Below are 24424 nucleotides of genomic sequence, written 5' to 3'. Positions count from 1 at the left end.
AGCATAACCCTTATGTTTACCATGTCTCAAAGAACAATTTCTGTCATTCCATTCATCAAGAGACCACATATTCTTGACTTCATAGTAAACTAGGCTTGCCTACGGATAAGTATCCATATTTATGCATATGCCTGATATTTGGTACTCTTTCACTTTCACTTTCCTTAAAGGATCTTAGCCTGAAGGAAATCTTATCTAGGCAATCAACTACTTCCCCCAAGTCAAGCAAAGTATGAACCCAGGAGTTCACCAAGCCTCAGGAGAGAGGGCAAACTGGTTGAGGCTGGCACTTAATATCCCATCATGCCAGGATGAGACAGAAAATGGTATGGTCGACAATAAAAAGCATTGGTCAGAAAGACAGAATGAGGTAGCTAGTCAACTTTCCAAGGTACCTCAGACTTGGTATAGATAAATTCTTATTTTAAGTAAAAAGTCTTAAGACATATGCAAAACAATAGACCAAAACCAAGTATAAAAAAACTTTAAAACCCCATTTATAAAGCATAATCCATTTTATCTGGTGATTTTTTAAATATCCTTAAGTACAAAGGTCCCAGGTCCCAGGAAAAAGGAGGAAAGGGCAGGAGGAGGAGGGAAAGGAGGAGAAAAGAGGGCTGAACAGAGAGACAGAGGGGGAGGGAACAGAACATGTGTACAAAGATATTCACAGTTAAAATAGTGGCTGGTAGGAATGTAGGTAGTACTTGATATGTACCTCATCATTTTTAATTTTAAATTTAAATTATATTTTAATTTAATTTAAATTTAAAGTACAAAGTACTTTTAAATTTCTCAAAAAAAGGGGGCGGAAGAATTCCTTTGGGGGAAGGTGGCGGGTGTGATGAATTGGGAGATTGGGATTGACATATACACACTATTGACATTATGTATAAAATAGATAACTGGGACTTCCCTGGTGGTCCGGTGGTTAAGAATCCGCCTTCCAATGCAAGGGACGTGGATTCAATCCCTGGTTGGGTAACTAATATCCCACATGCCTCAGGGCAACTAAGCCTACGCACCGCAACTACTGAGCCTGCATGCCACAACTAGAGAGCCTGCGGGCCGCGACTACTGAGCCGGCACGCCGCAACTAGAGAGCCTGCGGGCCGCGACTACTGAGCTGGCACGCCGCAACTAGAGAGCTCGCACGCTCTGGAGCCCGTGCACCACAACTAGAGAGAAGCCTGTGTGCCGCAACGAAGAGCCCACGTGCCGCAACGAAAGATTCCCGCATGCCGCAACGAAGATCCCACGTGCTGCAACTAAGACCCGATGCAGCCAAATAAATAAATAAATATCTTAAAATTAAATAAATAAAATTTTTAAAATAAATAAAATAAAATATATAACTAATGAGAACCTAACTGTATAGCACAGGGAACTCTACTCAATGCTCTGTGGTGACCTAAATGGGAAGGAAATCCAAAAGAGGGGATATATGTATACGTATAGCTGATTCACTTTGCTGTACACTAGAAACTAACACAACATTGTAAAGCAACTATACGCCAATAAAAATTAAAAAAAAAAAAAAAGAATTCCTTTAACAGGGCAATTCAGAGTCACGGAGATTTTAGCAAGCAGATACCAGGTACAGTTAAAGGTCAAAAGAATAACTAGAAGTCATTAAAGAGGTAATAACCACCCTTCTGGTGAAAAACAGTAGGGAAGAATGTGGAAGCCCGAGGCACAGGAACATCTGGATATGCCCCGGTTATGACAGTGGAGCACTGACAAGGGTACTTCATTTTACTTAGGAGTTTATATTTCTTAAGCACCTGCTCCAGTCTGGGAAAATGCCCTTTCAAGTTGAATGTACAAGTTAATGTGATGCTGTTTTCTTAATAACTGTATTTTATAGAAATAAAGTCAAATATATATATGAAGAGGCAAGGAAAAGCAATATAAACAAAAAGTAAAAGAAAGACAGCCCGCTGGATGGAAGGTCCACCCTGACAAGCACCCTTCTTTATATGTGGCACCCACCTGGAAACGGGGAGCCCACGAGGAGTTTATTCACCTCCACTTACCTAACTTCAGAGCTTTTAGCTCTTAAGTGTTATCTAAATGCTTGGGAAGAACGAAAGGAAGAGAGGAAAATCAAGGAAAGAGAAAATATGGTCCACAATATGCTGAAGACGGGAGAAAAAGAGAAGGAAAAGTCTGAATCACATAATCATTTTTTTTAACCTCAAAATGAAAATATTCTATTTCATATTCACAAAATTAGAAAATATGCAACACTGAGCCATGACAGGGTACATCAGAAGTGGTTCTTTACTTTCACGTGGAGTTAACTGATTTAATATTTGATTTTAGTCTGCAGTTTGCTAAAATGTTCCAAAATGCCCCATTTTCCGCATTTTGCTTTATTAATGAATACCCAGGAGTTTTATCCTGAGTCTGCCTGCAGAAGATTAAATAGCCCATGAAAATTGTGTTTTATTATTCAAGTGACTACATTCCTTTAAAATGCATTTGAGTTTTCATAACTTAGCTCAGAGCATAATCCCAGAGAACCCTCTGTGGAAGACAAAGTCCTGCTCTTTCCATCTTCTGTTTACCCAGGTATAGGACATCCACAGAAAGACAACTGGAATGACAGAGCAGTAAGAAATAATTTTTGAAAGTGAAGCACAAAAAGATCAAGCAGAACTAACAGAAAGATGTCTGCAGAGGGCTCCTTTAATTTCAAAGCCCCCTGCTCAGAGGACAATCGATTTGCATGGGATGTCTGCTCCTCCCCGGCTGGCCACGTGGGACTCCTGGATAAAGCAGCTTTCACAGAGCTCACCCTCAGTCACTTCCTCAGGAAGTGGGACTAACCACAGCTCACACACACACACCCACACCCCCCGCCACCGCTCAGCATGGTCCTAGGATTTGGGAAAGGACACTTTCACCACGACTGGCACGTCCCGCAGGGCAGAGGCTCCTGCGCGCTCAGCCCTGGGGTTCTGGCTTGGCTTTGTGGAGTCCCCAGTGGGAGGGGACAGGTCCCGAACTGCTGCCGAGGACCAGTTTATGTCCCTCTTCTGCCACCAGACCACCTCCCCAGCACCAAGCGCGGGAGACTCAGGGTGCTGGATTGCCCCGTGACTGAACCCGCATCCGACATACCCAAATTAAGTAACTCCAGGCCATCCACATGACTGATGTTTTCTTTCCCTGCTCAAGAGTCAAAAATAGAGTTGTGCTGACTTGCCGTGAGTGCTAAGGCTCTTAAACAGTGGAATATCTACTTAACCGAATACACAAAGCTTCCAAAAATACCTGTCCTGTGTTTTTCTTTAGAAAGCAGAATGTAAATTTGAAGGGCAGGGCTGCCCTCGGGTTAGCATTTCAACATGACGGCTCTGCTAGAAAAGCTTGAAGGCCGAAGTCAGAGCTGACCAAATACCAAAGCCCTGCGTCTGAACAGCTGGCTCAGTTCTGCCCAGACAACCGTGTGAAGGAGTAAGCCCCTCACCGGCCGGCCAAACCCGGTTATTGAAACTCAGCCACCGGTCTTCCCGACGGGTGGCCTTCCTTTCACCTCCAGGAATGCCTCTGGGAACCAGGTCATCTACCTGGGCTGACCGTCTCTGCAGATATCTGGTGCGAGACAGTAAACAGGTGTTCAGGGCAAAGGGCTTGCCCAGACACCCTCCAAGTTTAATGAAAGAAAATCTTCAACTGAGGAGATTACAAACTGTGGGATTCTCTCTCCAAAACCACACTCACAACCAAGAAATTCTTAAAGTCCAGAAGGAAAAACCTGCTCTTTCCTTAGCTACTCCCAAGGGAAAAAGGGCCAGGATTCTAGTTGCTGTATCTGGAAGACATGTCATTGATCTTAGTGCACAGGCACAAAGCTTTAAACCAGAGAAATAAAATCTTCCAAAGTGAGGGGCATCTGTATAAAAATGTTTGGTGCACAGTTATTTGTAATACAGCAAAACACTGGAAAACGTGTAAATGTCCATCAGCAGAGAAATGATTATATCAATTATGGTACATTCTTTTTTTTTTTTAATTGCAGTAAAATATACATAACATAGAATTTACCATCTTAAACATTTTTTAAGTGTACAGTTCAACAGTGTTAAGTACATTCACATTGTTTATGGTACATCCTTTCTAATGGAGTGCTATGCACTTATTAAAAGTAAGGTAGAGCTATTATAGATACTGACATGGAACGAGCAAGATACACCATTTAGTGGGGGGGAAAAAATCAGTTCCTAAAACAATATATACACTACACTAAAATCAAAAAGAAAAAAATAAGCATATTGCATTGTACATGTTTATACAGATAGATATGTAAACTAAGCATACTGCATTTTATACATTTACACATATAGATATGTAAAATTTATAGATATGTAAAGTTCATAAAAAGGCTTAGGTTTCACACTAAACATCTGACACCTGAATCCAGAAAGGGCAGGGGATGGAAGGCAGGGGCAGGATGGTTTTCAAAGTTCACCCACCTAAGCATTTTCACAATCTCTTACCTACAGGGAAGTAGATGAAAGTTTACATTTCCTATGAACTCGGGGAGAGTCAGAATCATCAACCTTGGCAATTCTGTCAAAGGCACTTTTGCAAGCGCTCTATCTCCCACTGGATATTCCACATTCTTTTAACTAAAGGGCCCCTGTGCCGGCAATTCACTAATTTGTCAATGAGTTTATAGAAATACTGAAAGGGTCTGGGCTAAATCTGTCACCATTAATAAACTTCAGAAAAAGTCATTACAGCCTCTGCTTGAAGTGGGTTATTCAAACAGTTTCAATGATGAGAGAGCAAGAAAAAAATTTCTAAATTTCTTTGCTATTAGTTGGATACAAAATGCTTCGTGTTTGGTGAATTCCAATTATTTCAAAACTAAGAAATCACTTACAGACCCATTTAAGTACTAAAAACAAAAGATCCTGGTTTAAGAGAAAAACTCATGAAGGCTTCAGAAGCACTCCTTTGGCATTTTATAAATGCCACACTTTTTAGTAGCATCTCTATAATTCTAGCTTGAAGCAAAGTATAGATTTTCTAAATTAGAGGTGATATTTTGAGAGTACAGACAGGAGAACTTCAAAGTAATTTTCCTTTGTCACCTGAATAAGCCTTCCAGATTTTTGCACAAAAATCTTAAATCCTGCACAGAAGCCTTTGTCCCTGAAATGCTCCCATCAAACCAGCGGCTCTATTTTTTGCTGTTTTGTATTCATTTTACCAGCAACTTTTTTATTTTAAATACTAAACTATTTGCAAACATTTTTGAGACTTCCAGCATTAGAAAACACGGAGGCGGGCACTAGCAGTTGAAGGTATCTTGCTCTTCTCTGCGGATTTTACAGTCCAGCCACACGTGCTTGCTGGCGTCCCTCAGAGGTCTTTCCTTTGGAATTTTTACTACCCCAGTTCTGAAGTGTCGTCCTTGCTACAAGGCTTTGAGTCAGTGGTTCTCAACGGGGGTGATTTTGCCCCTCCTCTACCACCACAGACATTTCGCAATGTCCAGAGACGTTTTTGGTCGGCACAGCTCGGAGCGGGGCGAGGGGTGCTACTGGCACCCAGTGGGGTACTGAGTAGAGGCCAGGGACGTTGCTGAACATCCTACACTGCACAGACAGCCCCCAGACAAAGAACCACCCAGCCCCAAATGTCACTAGTGCTGAGGGTGAAAAGCCCTGCTCTGCATGAACAGACATTCCCGTTATCACCTGTTCTCCTGCCACCAACACCTAATCCTCCTAAGATCACGATAAACCCGCTCCCCTGGGCATGCACACCAGAGCCCCCTCCCAGCCTACAGAGGGTGGCGTCACCACTCCAGCTACCCTTCCACTTCCTCTCCCACCAGCTGAGGAAGGGTGTAGACAAAGGGGCTCCCGGCAGGGTTATCACAACTGGTCCTGAATTCCAAAATGAGGCCATTGCCTAGTCTTGCTAGATACCAAATTCACTTAAGGCATTTCTGGATTTATGAAAGGTAGTTCTTTCATCTATAAAACATGACTGAGAGCATCCCCCAAGCTTATCATTCACAGCACGTCTACAGGCTGCTGACTTTAAAAGAAAACTCACTTAAAGTTCTCTTCCTGGAGTAGACAGAAAACAGGAAAACACAGAGAAAGAGAATTAATCATATTTTGTCCAACGCTATGTTATATTAAAAGGAGAAGAAGGAAGTTGTTTATTTCTCACAAGGCCCTCCCTCATTTTTTACTAATTTCATCAAAGATAACCGACAGCTTGGAACAATGGTCCCCCAAGAATGCTCCTCCTGCTATTCAATTTTCCACCAAAAAGGGGAAAGAAGGGATTCTACAGTCTAGGAATTTGGGAAGTGCTGGATTAAACACCCACACGCACACCTTTTTTTTTTTTTTTTTTTTTTAAGAGCTAAGGGTATGGCTTTTTTTTTTTAATTATTAGCACCTTTAATTTTTTTTTTTTTTTTTTTTTTTTTTTTTGGTTGTGTTGGGTCTTCGTTTCTGCACGAGGGCTTCCTCTAGTTGAGGCAAGCAGGGGCCACTCTTCATCGCGGCACGCGGGCCTCTCACTATCATGGCTTCTCTTGTTGCGGAGCACAGGCTCCAGACGCGCAGGTTCAGTATTTGTGGCTCACGGGCCCAGCTGCTCCGCGACATGCGGGATCCTCCCAGACCAGGGCTTGAACCCGTGTCCCCTGCATTAGCAGGCAGACTCTCAACCACTGCGCCACCAGGGAAGCCCACACACACCTTTCTTTTAAGGCTTCTCTGAACTTGCAAGAGTTGATGTGAACTTCTAGGGTGAAACTTCATTGTGGGGATCCAATGCCCAGGCTGGGAACGCTACCCAAGCTTATCTGATGCTGGAAGCTTTCAGGGTGAGACATCTTTGGGACATATTTGAAACAAGGTCTAATCAATTATCCTCCTTGGAAGACGGTATTAGGAAATAGGAGTTCTGGAGCCAAGTGTGAGGGAGACTCTTCCTGCCCATGTTTCTGAACAACTCTACCTCCATGTTTTTCTTGGTACTTCCTCTCCAGGGGCACCTCTGCATCGACCCAAGACGACTTAAGGAAAGAACAAGAGAACAAATCTCCAAATATGGAGGAAGAACAAGAAGGCAGTATTTCTAAAGGGACTCTGCTATAGAAAAGACTATAAAAACAGTGTTTGGCTGGTTCTGTAAGTATTGCCAAGAGGAGGCTATCTGTGCTGCCAAATGCACGTGCACACAGGTAGGCACACGTTCACGGTAAAGGAAGAAAAATCAGAGGACCAAGGTATCTCTTAATGTTCACCTACTCTCAATAGCCATAGCCACATCAGTGTCAGGCAGCAAACAAGACACACCTCCTGAATCTTGACAATAGAAGAAATACTGGTTGACCCAGAAGCCGTGGCTTTGAACCTCAAAGATATTTGAGCCTCCCACTGATCAGCTATAGAAATGACACCTATAAACCACAGTACGTTGTGGTAGCTAAAACCTGGGCTTTGGAATAAGACAAATTGGAGCAAGTCCTGGCTCTGCTCTTTAAAAGTTACAAGATTCTGAGCAAGTTACTTCTTTAAGCTTCTGTTTTCTTGAGTAGAAAATGGAGATAGTAAGATCTACCCCACAGTTATTGTGAGAATTAGATAAAACAATCCAGGTAGGTGCTGTCTACAGTACCTGGAATATAGTAAGTACATATTAATGTGAGTTATTAAAACATCAAAACAAGGCCAGTGATAGGATTCTAGCATAGAGAAAGCCCTAGAAGAAATTCAGCCACAGCTCTGATGCCCTCAAATAGCGGATGATAAGGACACAGATGCCACCAGAATTCTCAACAACGACCTGGATTTAATAATGAGCATCCTTCACTCAAGTGCCTCTTGCAGAAAGGCAGCCCAGCAAGGTCTTCTAAGAAGCCAGCAGAGGCAGAACACAATTTTCCTATCCTCAACGACCTGAAATTAGAGCACTGTGTAACCAAAGAAGTTATAGTTAAATTTGAAACTCCAACAGAAGTCAACAATACCCTAATACCCAAGATTAGGAGGAAAAGAAATTTTTTTAAAAATCTATGAGTCATCTAAATCAAAACTAGCAAAGTCTAATTATTATTACTCAAGTGCTAAACCATGTGTTTAATCATTCCCTCAAATGAACGTTGGGACAGCTAAACCAGACTTGCATTTTGCCAAACAGACATACATCTATGAGGGGCCCCAAACATTCATACACTCACATCAAGCCTCCGCCACCCGCCACGCGAGCCCTCAGATACACATCTACGCACCCAGGAGTGACCCTAAACATTACGCTTGAACAATTCCTCCAGCCATTCGGCCAGTTTTCCTACCTCCAGTGCCCCAGTCCAGTGCATGCCTCAGACAAGCAGCACGTGCTATGCATTTATGGAGCAAATACTGAAAGCTAAATATACTGTTTTTGTGATTTTTGAGTAAACACAAAATAGAGAAAAGATTCCATCTCTACACTCAAAAGAGCTCGTACACCTTGGCTACTATATACTAAAGAATGTAAAGGGTATAGGCGTCGGGTCCAAAAGAGGCAGGTATGAACACCGACTCCAACAATGACTGGCCACTCAGCCTGGCGTATCTGTTCATTCTTGGGGCCTCAAGTGCCTCAGGCATAAAACGGGTTAAGGCCACCCACTTGTCAGGGTTGCTGTGAGGCCTAATGATTCAGAAATCCAAAGTGTCTCCAAAGAGACACAGTTTCCTTCACTGCACTTTCCCAAAGTGACCAAGTCCCCCTTCAGCTATCTTCCTTGCAACTCTTGTTTTCTGAGTCATTTCCTGCCTCAAAATCTCTGTCCCAGCCCGAAAACTCTGCTCGGTGTCCTCTGCACATGTTTTCTTCTCATGCCAAGTGCTAAGCTTTCCCATCATTTCCCTCCTTGGATCTTCTTTCCCTTTTTGTAAAAACTCCATCCCTCCATTTTTTCAAAACTGCACCCCAAGTTTATCTTTACTGGAACCTCTACTTCCATGCAATGTTTCCTTTTTTGTCGATTTCCTCCCACCTCTACCTTCAGAAGCCAAATGAGCCTATCAGAGAACAGTGTTAAAACCTGACACAAACTCCATTCGTTTATGGGTAAGCTATTTCCTGACGATAATGAATTATGGCAATGCTACAGACTGCACTCCCTAAACGGCGGAGTCATGTAGCAACCCCGTGCTCTAGGCTAGAGAGGAGGGCGGAGGAAAGACGGGACACACCAAGGAGAACCCATCCTGACCGGAAAAGCCAACAGCTGGTCCGCAGCGTCACCGTCACATATGAACAAGAGCACATTCTATAAAAGGTGGCCCCCTTCACTGCCTCCTTTTGGCCTACAGCTTGTTGAACTTCGCTAATAAACACGAGCAGCTCTTTATTTTCATAGCCTTTACTCATCTACTTACTGGTTTGCCAATGTGAGAACAAAGGCAGCCGCCAGATCTTGCTCTTAGGATGACATTCTCTAGAGAGCATCACAGTGTACGATGGGGAATGCCTGGACCACACAAACCAAAGATAGCTAACACGGCATCCATTTGCCTTTACGATCCCTACTGTAGTAGACATTCCTCAGGGTGTTTCACAAGCCCACTGGCCACCTCCTCTGAAACTACTGTCCCCCGTTTAGGGTCAGTAGTAACCCTGCCCTCCAAGCCACAGCGGATGAGACCAGGACCAATTAGGTTTCTGGTCTTGAGAACTGGCAGTGAGACTGAGGAACACAGGTGATGTCCACCGGCGGCTTCAACGAGGACGCGGGGACACAGGGGCTGTGGGACAGCCACGTGCTCAGGAAAGAGAACGCCGCTGTACCAAGGGAGAGGCACAAAGAGACAATTGAGGACACACGGCCCTAAAAAGAGCACAGAATAATCTTAGAGTAAGATGATGTCTGAGCTCCCGGTTTCAGGTCCTCGTGGCAGCAGCTGGGGCCCAACAGTTAGCTCCCTTTCTTATGGTGTTGGTTTAAACAGCCGTGTCCTGATCGTGTGTCCTCTAAAGTCAAGCAAACTCCAAACAATCTAGTGTTGCAATGCCTTCCCATGTGAATCTTGTCTACAAGGAGCTACTGCTTCTCCCAATCCATCTCCTCACCTCGGCCACCTGAGCTGTCCTTGGCTGTCACCATCCCAAGTGAAGGCCACCTCGTAAGGTTGGTTCCGATTCAGTTATCCAGGGACCATGGGCACTGTATCTCATACTGTCCTCACTCACTCACCTGTTCACTCACTCGCTCCACAACCATCCCGTGGGGCTCTCCTATGAGCACAGAGGTCATGCACATCTCCTGATGCCTGTGGTCCCGTACTCTTACACACCCATTGCTCTGCAGGCCGTGCACTCCTGGTTCTTTCCTAGCTCACTGGACTGGGGACCAGCCATCTTTGCTTTGCCTTCCGATGTTCTCTGCACATCTATCTGCCTGGTCTTTGACGCTGACTCCTGGCATACTCCAGTAAGGCTTCTGACTCACTACCCCACTACATCCTGAACTCACCCCCAACTCAGATTAACATCCACGGTTCCAACCCTTTTCTCCAGGGCTGTCTCCATGGCCGTGCCCGTCCTGAATGCCCAGCCTTGTCCCTGCTCCCCGCACGGCAATGTGACACCACGGAAGACACACTCACAGGCCCAAGACACATACCTCCACCACCCCAGGCAGGGATTCTGCACGAAACAAGGAGCTGACGGATTTAGCCAACAATTAATAAATCGTATTCAATGTGCTGGATCCATGTATCATAGAACTCTCAGTGTCCAAATGTCCAGTAAGATCTAAAACTCAACTAGGATTTCTGTGAAATGGGAGGCTTTCTTGTAGAGAGATGGGGTGGCAACCTATCTCATGGAACAGATACCATTTTATCCTTACAACTAATTTAATCAATGTCCATTCCCCATTTTAGAAACACACCAACTACAGTTCTGTAGTCTCTTACCGTTCAAACACATAACCAAACTCCTTCCTAGAACTCAATTTCTTGTTTGGCCCAGGCCCTGGGGTGACCTTTCCCAAGGCATCTGGATCCAAGGACTCCAGGGTAGTTGCCTTCATCATGCGCTGGACAAGCAGGTGGTGGTGATTAGCCATTCTTCAACACCGCCCTGGGAGGCAGCTCATTAGGACTCCCACTCTAAGAAAAAGTCACAAGTCACCCAATTCCTTGTCAGGTATGGAGGCAGAAATAGCTAACAGCTCTGAGTCCTCACCTCCCATCAGATCCCAAGTCCCTGATCCAAACATGGCACAGTCACTCTTACGTGTTGATTTAAGGCCTGAGAGTCTACATCACAATGACTTGAAATGGGTAGTACCCCTGTCGTGTATCTCCTGGATCTCATCTCAATATTAAAATCACCTTCTGTCTCATCAGACTACCGATGCCAAGGGCTCAAGGTAATAAAGCTGAAGTAACGCAGGTATGTGGGAACAAGAATAAACTGAGGATCCAGTCAGACCCCGTGTAACCAGAAATCAGTGTTCATGCCAGACTGGGCGTCCATGGCTGAAAACCAGGGCTGACCCCAGCTGCACTCACTGGCATCACATGCAAAGCGAGGGTGAGTTCCCATAGTCAGGCAAGGCTTGGAGAATCAGATCACTCTGGAAGCAGAGGCAGCAGGTCTGAAACCAAGGGAAACAGTGGAGACCCTGCTACTCAGTGTGGTCCATGGGCCAGCAGATCACCATCACCTGGGAGCTCATCAGAAATGCAGAATCTTGGGCCGATACCAGTCCTATTGAATCATTATCTGCATCTTTTAACAAGACCCCCCAGGTGATCTGTATGCAAATTAAAGTGTGAGAAGTCCCAGGAGGGACATGGGACTGTGGGCCGCAGGTACAGGACAGCAGCGGCAGGTAGGGAAAGGAAGCATGAAGCAGGGAAGAACTCCAGAGCCAGCCAGACCCTGGTCCAAGTCTAGGCTCAGTCTCTCACTAGTGGTGCCATCTTTGGTCACTTAACCTCTCTTAAGTCTCACTGGGGATATTCTACCTTTCAGGGGACAGTCAGCATAAAGCATCTAGCACACAGTAAACTTGCAGTAAATGCTAGTTCCCTTTCCATTCAGAAGCAGACACCAACCCGGCACGGATGTTTAAACCCCATAACCCAGGGATGAATTAGGAATATCTGGGAGAGAAAGAGAGCCCAGACTAGGGGAGAATGAGTTTCTCTAACAAGGAGACCCTAACGTAGTTCTTACACTATCTTTTTCAACCAAAAGAGGGACTCAACATCAATAAATATGAATACTGCAGGGCACCAGAGGAGTTTCACTGTTAAATTTATTTAGTTGTCCATCCAACAATCCAGACCAGCACTGTCCGACAGAAATAGAATGAAAACCAAATATATAGTTTTAAATTTTCTATTCCTATTTTTAAAAGAAGGGGGGGGGGACTGTTGTGAAATAAGTTTTAATAATAAATTTTATTCAACCAAAATGTCCTTTCAACATATAACCAATATTAAACAACTATTAATGAGATATTTTACATTCTTTTTTCGTACAGGTCTTCAAAACCTGCTGTATATTTTATGCTTACAGCCCATCTCAATTAGGACTAGGCACATTGCAAGTGCTCAAAAGCCATGTGTGGCTGGTGCCTGCCACACTGGACAGGGCAGTCCTAGACGGAAAGGTCCCGGGGATCCCTTCTCCACTCAATCTTCCATCACCTCCAAATCCCAGTGTACAAGACACGACTATCTGGTCCCTGCAAGCGAACGTGGGCAGGAAAGGGACGGAACAGAGGCTTGAGCTACCTGCCATATATTCACGATCAAATTTTGCTTGTTTCTAAACTCTGGTTGACATAAATTACACCAGTAGACAGACAACCCAGACTCTAGCCACTCGCCGACTGGGCTGACTTTTTCTGGGAGCAAAGACAGTTGTAAGATTACAACTACAAAATTTGTCCAAGATTTTCCAGCTACAAAAGGAAGTACAGCCAAGTAGGAACAAGTACTCTTGCCTAGATTTCACCCACTTTCACCAGATATAGGGCAGCTGTAACTGAAAACCTACAGACAAAGCAGGAGACACTTACTGTGTATGTTTTCATGCCCCACCCTCCAAAAACAAAAATCACTACTGATAAAGGAGGTAGAAGAACAGGAGAAACACCAAGACAGAAAAGATAATGTCAGGGCTAAGGGCCTTACCCTATAACAGGAAGCCTCAGGGACACTATAGCTAAGATTTTAGGGAGGTCTCACCACGCACCAGCCACTTCCCTAAGCACTTCATATGCATTTAATCTTCAAAACAACCCTCAAGAAAAGTATGGATTAGAATTTAAGTAACTTGCTTGAGGTCTCACAGCTAGCCGGTGGCAGAACACAGGTTTATATCATTGAGGGCTGGGCAGACAGGTATATATCACTGAGAGCTGGCCAAAGGCAACTGAAAATCTCCATGGCCTTACCACCCAGATTTAAGTAGAACACTAGCCATAATCAATTCTCAAGCTAGAGACCTCAAACTACCTTCTCCACTCTTGCTATGTTAAATCAGCAAAACTGCTAAGAACCAGCTGATCAATGAGTACCTATATGAGGGCTTCATTTGAATAATTCAAGCTCTCAGGTTCACATGATGTGAGGACTGTAGGTATGAGCTGGCCTATATATACCATCAGAACACATATGAGAAATTTTGGAAGGCAAAGAGAAAGTAATGATGGCAACAGTCTTAGACCAGGAGGTCTAGAGTGCTGGGTTCTAGTTCCAAATGTGCGATTAATATTAACTACCGGGCTTCCCTGGTGGCGCAGTGGTTGAGAGTCCACCTGCCAATGCAGGGGACACTGGTTCGAGCCCTGGTCTGGGAAGATCCCACATGCCGCGGAGCAACTGGGCCTGTGAGCCACAATTGCTGAGCCTGCACGTCTGGAGCCTGTGCTCCGCAACAAGAGAGGCCGTGATAGTGAGAGGCCCGCGCACCGCGATGAAGAGTGGCCCCCGCTTGCCGCAACTGGAGAAAGCCCTCGCACAGAAACGAAGACCCAACACACCCAAAAATAAGTAAAGAAATAAATTTAAAAAAAAAAAAAAAAAATTAACTACCTTAGAGTCTGTCATACAGAGTGAAGTAAGTCAGAAAGAGAAAAACAAATACAGTATGCTAACACATATATATGGAATCTAAGGAAAAAAAAAAAAAAGGTCATGAAGAACCTAGTGGCAAGACGGGAATAAAGACACAGATCTACTAGAGAATGGACTTGAGGATATGGGGAGGGGGAGGGGTGAGATGTGACAGGGTGAGAGAGTGTCATGGACATATATACACTACCAAATGTAAAACAGATAGCTAGTGGGAAGCAGCCGCATAGCACAGGGAGATCAGCTCAGTGCTTTGTGACCACCTAGAGGGGTGGGATAGGGAGGGTGGGAGGGAGGGAGATGCAAGAGGGAAGAGATATGGGAACATATGTATATGTATAACTGATTATAAAGCAGAAACTAACACACCATTGTAAAGCAATTATACTTCAATAAAGATGTTTAAAAAAAAAAAAAAAAATTAACTACCTTCTGAACCACCACCCACCGGCCCCGGCCGGCACTACCACCAATTTGGGCTCACTGTAGAAAATAAGGAGGTAACTGTAAATATTTAATGTATTTCCAGCTTTGTGATTTTTTTTTTTTTTAAACACAGAGCTGGAAATTTTCTAACCTAGAAGTTTTTCAAAAATTCTTACTACTCAGATACCTAAAGAATTTATTCCTCACAGAAGAAAATTATCAAAATCAATACCCATTACCAGACCCATGAGTCAGCAGGAGTTTGGCGCCCTAAAAGGTAAGGCTGACTTGAGAAGACATTCAAGAACCACACCACCTTGACTTTACCTTTAGGTCTCTATGAATCCTTCAAGATGCTCGGAATCTCTAATTATGTACAGTTGTAGTAATATCTGACTGAAAACAAAACCTGCATTTGGGGGTCCTAACGACCATCAACTAGAGGATACTTGGTTGGGAATACTTGGGACAGCTAAGAAGGCCACTCTGAGTTCATCTAAAAATTACTTATTTCAGGCTCCAGATTTAGATTAAGTAGAATTTGCTCTCCCTCCTCATTCTAAAACAGGCAGAATTTAGAACTTCCTGTCTGTAGCAGATGATTCAAAGAATTCTTTAAACTTGTGTTTCTGTGTTAGAACAAAACATTTTTCACAACACCACTTTCAGTTTCCTTTGATTTTCTTATCCTTTTCAAAGCATAAATAAAACAAAAACACCTCTTTGTTCCTTCTCCCAATTTGTACCTCACCCTAGTACCCAGAAAAAAACAATTAAGTCTTTCCAACAGGTTATTCCTAGCACTGTCCATCTTTGGTGTAGATACAGATTCTCCCCTCTCCGTGAGGGCTAAAGTCAGGAAAACCTGCCTAACTACAAAGGCCAGCTACTGTGCCTCCAGCTTCTCCATGACACACGCTCACCTCCACCGTCCTTAAAGGCCACTCCCAACGCAAGCGTCTTTGGTGCCTTCGCTGTTAACCCCCTACTTGTGTCTCTCTAGGCTCCTCCCCCAAGCACCTTCCATGGTTTCCCCTTGTCCCCAAGGCAGAAGAGCCCAGTGACAAGGGACAGGCTTCAAATTCTGCCTCCACCACCATTTCTTTTTTTTAACATCTTTATTGGAATTGCTTTACAATAGTGTGTTAGTTTCTGCTGTATAACAAAGTGAATCAGCTATACATATACATATATCCCCATATCCCTTCCCTCTTGCATCTCCCTCCCACCATCCCTATCCCACCCCTCTAGGTGTCCACCACCACTTCTGAGCTGGCAGACCTTGGCCAGGATCTTGGCCTGAGTTTCCCAACCTGCACCATGGGGATAATAGCACACAGCTCACCTCATCGTCTTGGTACTAAATGCACGGAAAGGCCACCACAACGGATTGTGCTGTCTGCAGGTGTCAGCTACTAACACGTGGTCTGCCTTTCTGGAAATGTTCTGCCCTCCAACTTTCTGAAACATGCATCTCAAGTTCTTCAGCCCCTACCTCCCCTTCATTTATGCTTTTTACTATATAAACCATTATCTTATGGGAGCCCGAACTCAAACCTTTTCATACCTTTCTTCTATCATCTCTGTTCTATATTAGTTGCTGCCAGTCTAGACCTCCAGCTCAAACAGATCTGGGAGGCAAAGGACACCCCATGGGCAACACAACCCAAACTTGAACTCACTGTATCAACACCTCCACCTCCCAAATCATTTCCGCCTCCTGAATTCAGACTCTGAGAGACAGGAGTAACCCGTGGCAAGTAACCTCAGAGACCTTCCTCTGCTCCGCCCCCTGCATCGCGCCGCATTCTAATCGGGGACCAGCACACACACACACACCTGCCCCTGACGCGGTCACCACCTACCACTCCCTCCCCAGGCCAACGCCTCGGACCGAGCCCTCCTCCTCTCTCCTGCACTGCTGGGGTGGGGCCTCCCCTCTGACCTCCCTGCCTCCAGCATGAAAAGTCCTCATTCCATCCTCGTGGCGCTGGCCCAGGACCTCTGTCATTCAAAGTCTTTCTGCCTCTGCTGTCTACACAGGGAAGCCCACGCTGGAATGGACGATATAAAACGACCTTCAGAAGCCTGGCCCTTGTCAGCCTCGTGGCTTCCTCCTGCTCTCCCCTGCCCACCGCACTCTCCCACCCCCACCTGCGGCACCAAGCTCTCCCAGGGCCTGTCCACACGCTGCTCCGTCGGGCTCTCACGCTCTCACCCCAAGTCTCTGCCTGCCTTACAGGTTCTTACTGGTTTTCCTCGGTCCGGCTCAGCAGCCACCTCTTGCAGGGCTCCTCCCTCCACGCTTGGCACTAGGTGGCCTATTCACATTCCTGTCATAGCATCTGTAGGCTACTTCCCACTAGGTTTTCCTCTCCGGATTCCTTCTCCCTCGGTCCTCCCAGTGCCTAGCACAACGTCCGGTGCTTAGTAAACACGCAGTATCGGCTAAATGGATGAAATAATCCCCAAATTAACAATGATTCCCACTTCCCGGGCTTCCCTCCCTCCCTCTACACATCACCATAACCTCTGTCTACTTGTTCTTCCTGATCCTGAACGCTATTTTATCCTCTAAAAAAAAACCAATCTGCTTCCAAAATCTCCCTCTTTCATTGCTTTGATATTGCTTAAATACTTTCACTTCTTTAAAAGACACAAAAGCTGAATAACTTCAAATATTAAAATAACACCAATATTTTGACAGTCAATAAATCAGACAAATTATCATTAATGATAAGTTCTTTCTGCAGCTAAGATTTCAACAGAGATCTTTCGTACCCCTTTCCAAAATTTCCATTCTATTATTGGTTGGTGTTTTATGGAACCTGAAGACAAATGTGAAAATTAAACTGCCAAATGCTTCTGAGGAGATTAGGAATAACTGCTGAAGGAAATAAAGGATATTTTACCACTTGTAGGTTCTTGTTTCCACTTTCGGCTAATTCCGATTAGTTCTGGGTTATAAAGCCTGTCATCCCGTTAGTGAGTGGTCTATTATCATGAACATCTCTCATGTGTCTTCAGATAACATTTGCTGTGAGAAATTTACTTGGGAAGTCTTAACTGCAGCTGACAAGGCTAGATCTTTTTTGTGAGCTATGACCAGCTGAATTCACTTTCATTCTAACTTCTAATTCTTATCTACTTACCATATGACCCAGCCATCCCACTCCTAAGTCCTTACGAAAAACTTACGTTCAGACAAAAACCTGTATGCAAATGTCTAGAGCAGCTTTATTCCCAAATCACCAAAAACTGGAAATAACCCTAATGTCTTTCAACGGGAAAACAGAGAAACAAACCGTGGTACATCCATAGAGTGGTCTACACAACTCGGCAATAAAAAAAAGAACCAAGTATGGATACAGAAAACAATATGGATGCCTTTCAAATGCACTTTGTAAGTCAAAGAAGCCATTTGTATGGCATTCTGGAAAAGACCAAATATAAGGACAGAACAAATCGCTGGCTGCCGGGGGGTTGGAGTGGAGAGAAGAGTCTGACTACAAAGGGACAGCAGGAGGAAAGTTTTTCAGGCAAGGGAACTACTCCCTATGGGTAGTGGTGGCGCGTACAAAGCACGACACGCTTGTCAAAACCCATAAAACCGTGGGTTTTACTGTATGTAAATTTAAAAGTAAAAAAAAGTTAATTATTTAACCATGACATAGTTAAAGATTATACGCCAAATACAGGCATACCTCCTTTGCGCTTTGCTTTACTGCACTTCAGAGATACTGTGCTTTTTTTTTACAAATTGAAGGTCTGTGGCAACTGTGCATTGTCAGGTGATAGTTGACATTTTTTTCAGCAATAAAGTATTTTTTAATAAAGATACGTACATTGTTTTTCTAGATTTGCTACTGCACACTTATTACAGTATAGTGTAAACATAACTTTTATATGTACCAAGAAACCAAAAAATTCAAGTGACTTGCTTTATTGCGATAATCACTTTCTTGTGGTGGTCTGGAACCCAGACCCACAGTATCTCTGAGGTACTGCCTGTATAATTAACACAAAGGTGTGGATTTCCTTGACGTTAAGCAGTGGCTGTTGTTATTATTTTGTTGCTACTGTATTGCATTGATGAGGAAGAAATGTTAGGGGGACGGGGTGGGGGGCAACCCCAAGTCTTTCCCCCCCTCCCCGTGCTGGCAACCTTTGCGAGGTTCCACAGGAGGGCAACCTCCGCTCCAGCTGTGAACAGCTAAATGGAGTTCCACCAAGGATATGGGAAAGGTTATTCAAAACCAACGGGAGACAGACGGTACCCCACAGCACAGCCCAAGAAAGCATTTCAAGGGAAGAAGTACAGGCGGGGGGAGACTACAAATCCTGAAGTTCTAACTCATCCTAGTCAAAGGTATCAGCAGAAAATTCCATCCACGTGTTGGCTGCAGCATTCCTAGACCCTCCTTTAGAAAGGAGTCAAGGTGGGAGGTGGGTGGGGAATCTCTTTGTGAGAAAAGACAGCAAAAGACAGAGAGAGAGAGAGAGAGAGAGAGAGAGCGAGAGTTCTCCTAAACCAGGAGGCTGAGAGTTCTAAAAACCCTGGATCCAACGTTCTTTAACATGGAAAAAGTGATGCTAAGTAGGCAAATGATAAAAACAAGCAAAGGTTCACCACCCAGTGACTCTTTCTTTCCAGTGGACCCTCCTCAGCCAAACCCACACATTCTTCCTCCAGAGGGGACGGCCCGCCTGTCGTCCTTGGAGACTGCCCCAGGCAATCCCGAGCAGGCGCTGGGCTCCGGGCTCCTGGAGCGGCCCCGGCGCCAAGGGTGGGTGCCACCCTACTCCCACCTGGCTCTTCTGGGCAAGAGGATACTGCGGCTTCTCCGCACTCACATTCCCGAGCCCAGAAAACTCTGTTCCTCTCCGGGAGACCTGGGCCTGCCACATCCTCAGAGCCCAGCATGAGATCGCCACCTGAGACAAACCTCCAGCCAAGATGGGCTCCTGATTGCAGCCCTGGAGAACCAGCTCTCCGACCTGCAACGGCTCTTTGCAGCTGGAAAGTGGAAAGACGGGCCTGCGTGCAAAGCAAATGCTATTTTCCAGGCGCCTTCTGGGGGGAGGGGGAGTAACAAATCTAAAAACCACAGAGAGTAAACCAGAATGTTCTGGGACACGCCACGCCTCACAAAAAGGGCTTTTAAACATCCTATCAAGAAACAGTCACTGCAGGGGGTTAGCTGTCAAAGTTAAATAAAAATCACTGACTTTCTAAAGATAGGAGTGAAGGACTCAATTATAAAACAGCTTATTGTAGTATTAAGCTAATTAAGGTTTATCACATTAGCCATCTGAGTTTTAGTTGGCACCAGAAAAGCAGGAACAGCATATCATGCAACGTGGATTGGGATCTGCTTTGCAAGCAGATTTCTGCCACATTCAGACACAGAACCTCTGGCAGTCAAAAATGTTGTAGAATTGAAAACCAATTTTCGCACAGTGATTTGTCAAGAATTTTGTTCCATCACATGAGCTATTTACTGGCCTCTCAGTCCGAGATTACATTTATCTCTATTAAATACCGCACAAAGTATTCTGAGCTAATCATGCCCTGTTGTTTCTCTTTTGCCAGTTTTACCACACGCCGGATGCTCTGAAATCGTATGAAAAAAATTTCAACAATAAAACCCTTGCATACTTGACACCCTTCACTGCAGATATTCTGCCCACCAACTGCCAGCACACAACCCATTCTAAGACCCTCGGCACTTCTGAAAAGACTGTTCTGCTGAATGCAAAGAGGAACAAAATACCCTCCACAGAGTAGGGGAGAAATTTGTTTTCAATCGTGTCTTCTATGGGCTCCTCTTGACTGTACTTTAACCAAACCAGAAGACAGAACTAGTTCTATCCGTTGTTGCGATCATCTTGGATTTGATTCTGGAACTGCTGGTTTCCTGTTTGGGGAAGTTGCAGCTCTTTTCACAAGGAACCCCAAGGCGAAATGTTTCGTATTCCCCTGTGAGGTCTCACTGCCTTTGTTCTTTACTTTGCTACCACTGATCACTGCTGCTTCTCTCTTCTCCTCTAAAACCTCTTTTGGTTTTGGAGGATGCATAAAAATGCCAGCTCAAGTCAAACTGTCATCCTTTAAGGCACTGGACATTTTCTACCATCCACTGCTGTAAAGCTCTGAGTTAACAGGCATCTTTGCACAGAGAAAGCCAGACTACCCAGTCTCCTCCTGGCATTGCATTAAGTATTCCATATTAAAACGTATGCCACAAATAATCCAATGGCAAACTCACGGTCAACACCCCACCCCCGCCCAAATCAATAAAAGCCATTCCACCACTTGACTTGGAGTGAAAAGCCTTTCAGGTTAACACACAGAGCAAGGTAAAAAGAAAGGTGATGAATGAACAAAAGGCAAATCTACCTTCAGGCTCCTCAAATCCCAAAAAGGTGGCTAGGCTGCCTGGATTTGGCAAAGTCCTTCCATTTTCCTGTAATCATTGGGAAAATGCTACATGTGTAGTGCTTTAGTCTTATGCAAAACAGTGCATTCCCCACAAGGCCCTGACGCCTACCATTCTCTTAAACTTGCTTTTCAGGCCTGCCTCTTCTAAATGACCAGCCACATGCGATTTAATGAAGTCATTCTGATTTCGCCTTGATAGCAACACTATCATAAAGTCACTCTAATCCCATTAAACTTGGCTGACGTCAAGAGTATTTCTTCTCCACTCTCCACCCAATATTATCTCCAGGGTACCAATGCTCTGTCAATCTGTGTCTGAACGGATCTTCAAATAAATACTTAAATTCATGCTCAAAATTATCATATCTCACCTTGTGAACCTTGACCTTTTGGAAAGACTTTGGACCAATGTTCAGTTACTGTCACACGGTTGCATTCTCTGCAAATATGAAAGGGTTAAAAGCAGCCCCAGTCAACAGGCCTACAAGGAAAAAAAAGACAGCATGTATGCCTTACAGCATCACTGGAACGCATTTATGCTCATTTCCTAGAACAATAGTGTTACCTTTTGGCCTTCATAATAGTCAGAAGTATCCCCAAAACCCTTTAGTAGCTTCTAAAAGGAAAAGCACAAAACAGAACATACCCTGCAAGAGAAAAAAAGCATGCAAAGTAGCATTCTCCAGCAACAAACAAACTATCATTACAAATCCATCAGTTCATTTTGGTTTTGTTTTGTTAAAAACGTAGAGAAGGAGAGAGAGAGAGAGAGTGAGAGAGAGAGAGAGAGACTGCAGAAACCAAGTGTCCCCACCCTAGCAAGGCACATTTTTTTCTTTAATAAGGGTCATAAATCTCAGCTCCTTGTCCATCCCTTAAGCAAAAGAAAAAGGCAGGAAAAGCCCAAGTAATCTCAGACCTTGCAAACCTGCACATTTTTCCCCATCTTCTCTACACAGAATCTTCTAGGGCTCCATTAGTCACGTACCAGTGCTGTGTGGTGTCTAAGTGTGCATTCACATACTGTGTTGGGATGGTCCCTTCCTGCAAGCTCCTCTGCTTTTGGCTGCCATGAAGGGAGGAAGCTGCTATCCCACTGTAGTAGCTCAGTGACTGCATTGTGCTCAGGAGCTGATCTGCCTCAAACCAGTTTCAACCGGTTCTGGTCACCCTACATAAAAAAGCTATGGCAACCCTCGCTGAGTTGCCAACAAGTCCCTGAAAATCATCAGCACAGGGAGGATCTCGCTGGGGGTGGTTGCTCCCTCTTAGGTCTTGGTGAGGACGGGAAGGTCATCGTGGGTCCCCTCCACCGCCGCACGAGCACGCAGCCCTGGAAAGGCTCCCCTCACGAGCACCCCAGAGCCCCTCGGGCCCATCCCCCCTCCCGCCCACCCCAAAGCCCACCGCAGACACTGCTGCCCCTCCTTCTCCTTCCCCCACTTACCTCCCACAACCTGGCTCAGATCTTTGTGTACGTGTGTGTCAGTGTGTGTGCTCTGGGTTGGTGGCTGACAAAGAGCCCCCAGGAAAGCGATCTATGTGTGTCTGCTCACCCTGGCTGCGTCGGCGGCAGGGGCCGGCCTCGGCCTCCTAGCAGAGTGCTGCGGGCTCGTTGACCAGGCTCCTCTCTGCCTGTCACCCCCCCACCCAGCCCCCTCCTCCCGTTCCTCTCCTCTCTCTCGCAGCCCTGTCACCACCACCAGCAGCCCCCCAGTCTCCTCCTCCTCCTCCTCCTCCGACCTTCTCTTCTTTCAAGCACCTGGGGGGAGTAGTCCAAATCCCTTCACCTCGGGCAAGAAGTCTAGGGCTGCCCGGGGTGGAGGCGGGGGGCGGACTCGGGGCCAGTGGGACAGAGGGGCACAGAGGCCTTTTAAAAAATCCGCTGCGCAGCGCCAGCGCCGGAGGGGGGGAGGAGGCGAGCGGCGGCGCTCACGTGGCCCCCCTCTCGGAACCTGCGGGGCCTAGCCAGACCGGCTGGTCCTCGGCCCCCCCAAGGAGGCCGGCGGGCCGCGAAGGCCGGCCGTCCCCAAGGCCTGGGTGGGACAGGCCGCGGCCGTCAGGCCCAGGGGCCGGAGCCTCACGCGCCGGCCCCGACCGCAGGGCCGGGCACGAGGGGCCCGCGCCCCCGCCCCTCGCCGCAGCCCGCCCGCGCCGCTTCCTCCGCGGCCCTGCACCCCTCACTCGGCCCGGCCGCCCCCTCGCCGCCCCCCGCGCCCCGGGCGCACACCCACCCCCTGCCCGGGGTTGGCCTTCGCAGCGGTCAAGCCCGGGCGTCTGGGCCGCAGCTCGGATGACCTTTGTTCAGCGCGGCGCCGCCGGCGGCTGCTGTAGCTGCTGCTGCTGTCGTCGTAGCGGCGGCGGCGGCGGCGGCGGCGGCGGCGGCGGCGGCGGCTTCCATGTTACGGGCGTGTCAGCCGCATTCCCGCTGCCGGGGTCGGGGTGTGCGTGTGCGGCGGAGGGGCCTCGCCGGCGGTGCCGCCGCCGATGCTGCCGATGCCGCCGCCGCCGCCGCCGCCCGGGCCGCCCCGCTGCCGCCGCCGCCGCCGCCGCTGCCGCGGCCTTGCGGTGCGCCCGGCCCGGGCCCCGCGCCTCCCCGGGCGCCGCGCTCTAGGCCGCACGGCGGCGGCGGCGGCGGCGGCCCGCCACGCCGGGGCCTACGATCGGGGTGCGGGCCCGGGCGGCGGCGGCGACACCGGCGGCTCGGCCCGAGCGGCGAGCGAACAAAAGGGAGCGCAGGAGAGGGGGAGGGGGCGGCCGGTGGGGGAAGGGAGGATCGGGGAGAAGGAGGCGAGACGCGAAGCCCCGCAGCCCGCGGGCGCGGACGCTCGGCCGGTGCCGACTCGGCGGAGGGAAGGCGAGCCGCGCGGACCTGCCAAGTCTCGCCCATATGCGGCCGCCGCATCGCGGCTTCGCCCCGGAGAGCGGGGTGGTGGTGATGGTGGTGCTGAGGGCCTGCTGCTTTTTCCAGCGGCATTGCAGGCTCTCACCCAGTCCTTTTCATGGCCCCAAGCCGCAACTTACTCGAGTGGAAGGAAGCAAGGCCTCGCCAAAGATGGTTGCAAAAGACCGCGAGCCTCTACCCAGGATCTTGAAGCCAAGGTGGTGTTTTGTTATCCTCGTAATGGTGGCCAATAAGTCAGAAGAGAGCACGCTATCTTCAGATGCATTAAATCTGGAATTCTCCTTGGAGGTGGAAGAAGGGGCTCTCTTCTGGGTAGTTAGTGGTTTGGAGCCCTTTTCGCCTTAAACTGAGCCACAAAAGAATGGAAGACACCCCCTGGGGTGGGGAGAAAGCCCTGGTGTAAAAGACACACGTTTTGCTTTCGGAGAAAAAGCCACTGGGGCCAGATTGAAACATGGCATGTTCAGTTAATGTAGCTTTTTTTTTTTTTTAAGGGGGGGATGATATTGAGTAAACAAGATG

At 46.7% G+C, this 24424-nt stretch overlaps 1 protein-coding gene across 9 annotated transcripts in view; it reads right to left on the bottom strand.

Moving 5' to 3' along the window:
- ZNF532 (zinc finger protein 532) overlaps positions 1-24061 on the bottom strand; it is a 108185-nt gene extending 84124 nt beyond the window's left edge. For 3 of the 9 annotated variants that reach the window (XM_059893720.1, XM_059893716.1, XM_059893714.1), the window contains exons 1-3: positions 23232-23507; positions 21563-21644; positions 21369-21478 (exon numbers count right to left, since the gene is read on the bottom strand). The gene's annotated coding sequence lies outside the window, so the exon portion shown is untranslated. Of the gene's footprint in view, positions 1-21368; positions 21479-21562; positions 21645-22553; positions 22610-23231; positions 23508-24021 lie in introns of those variants that run through there. The other 6 variants (XM_059893717.1, XM_059893719.1, XM_059893715.1 and 3 more) reach the window with 6 other exon arrangements.
- Between the last annotated feature and the right edge of the window lie 363 nt (positions 24062-24424).

Source organism: Balaenoptera ricei, chromosome 14 (genome assembly GCF_028023285.1).
Source record: "Balaenoptera ricei isolate mBalRic1 chromosome 14, mBalRic1.hap2, whole genome shotgun sequence".
Lineage (NCBI taxonomy): Eukaryota > Metazoa > Chordata > Mammalia > Artiodactyla > Balaenopteridae > Balaenoptera > Balaenoptera ricei.
The sequence above is the reverse complement of the archived record's forward strand: the minus strand, read 5'-3'. Positions and strand labels throughout refer to the sequence as shown.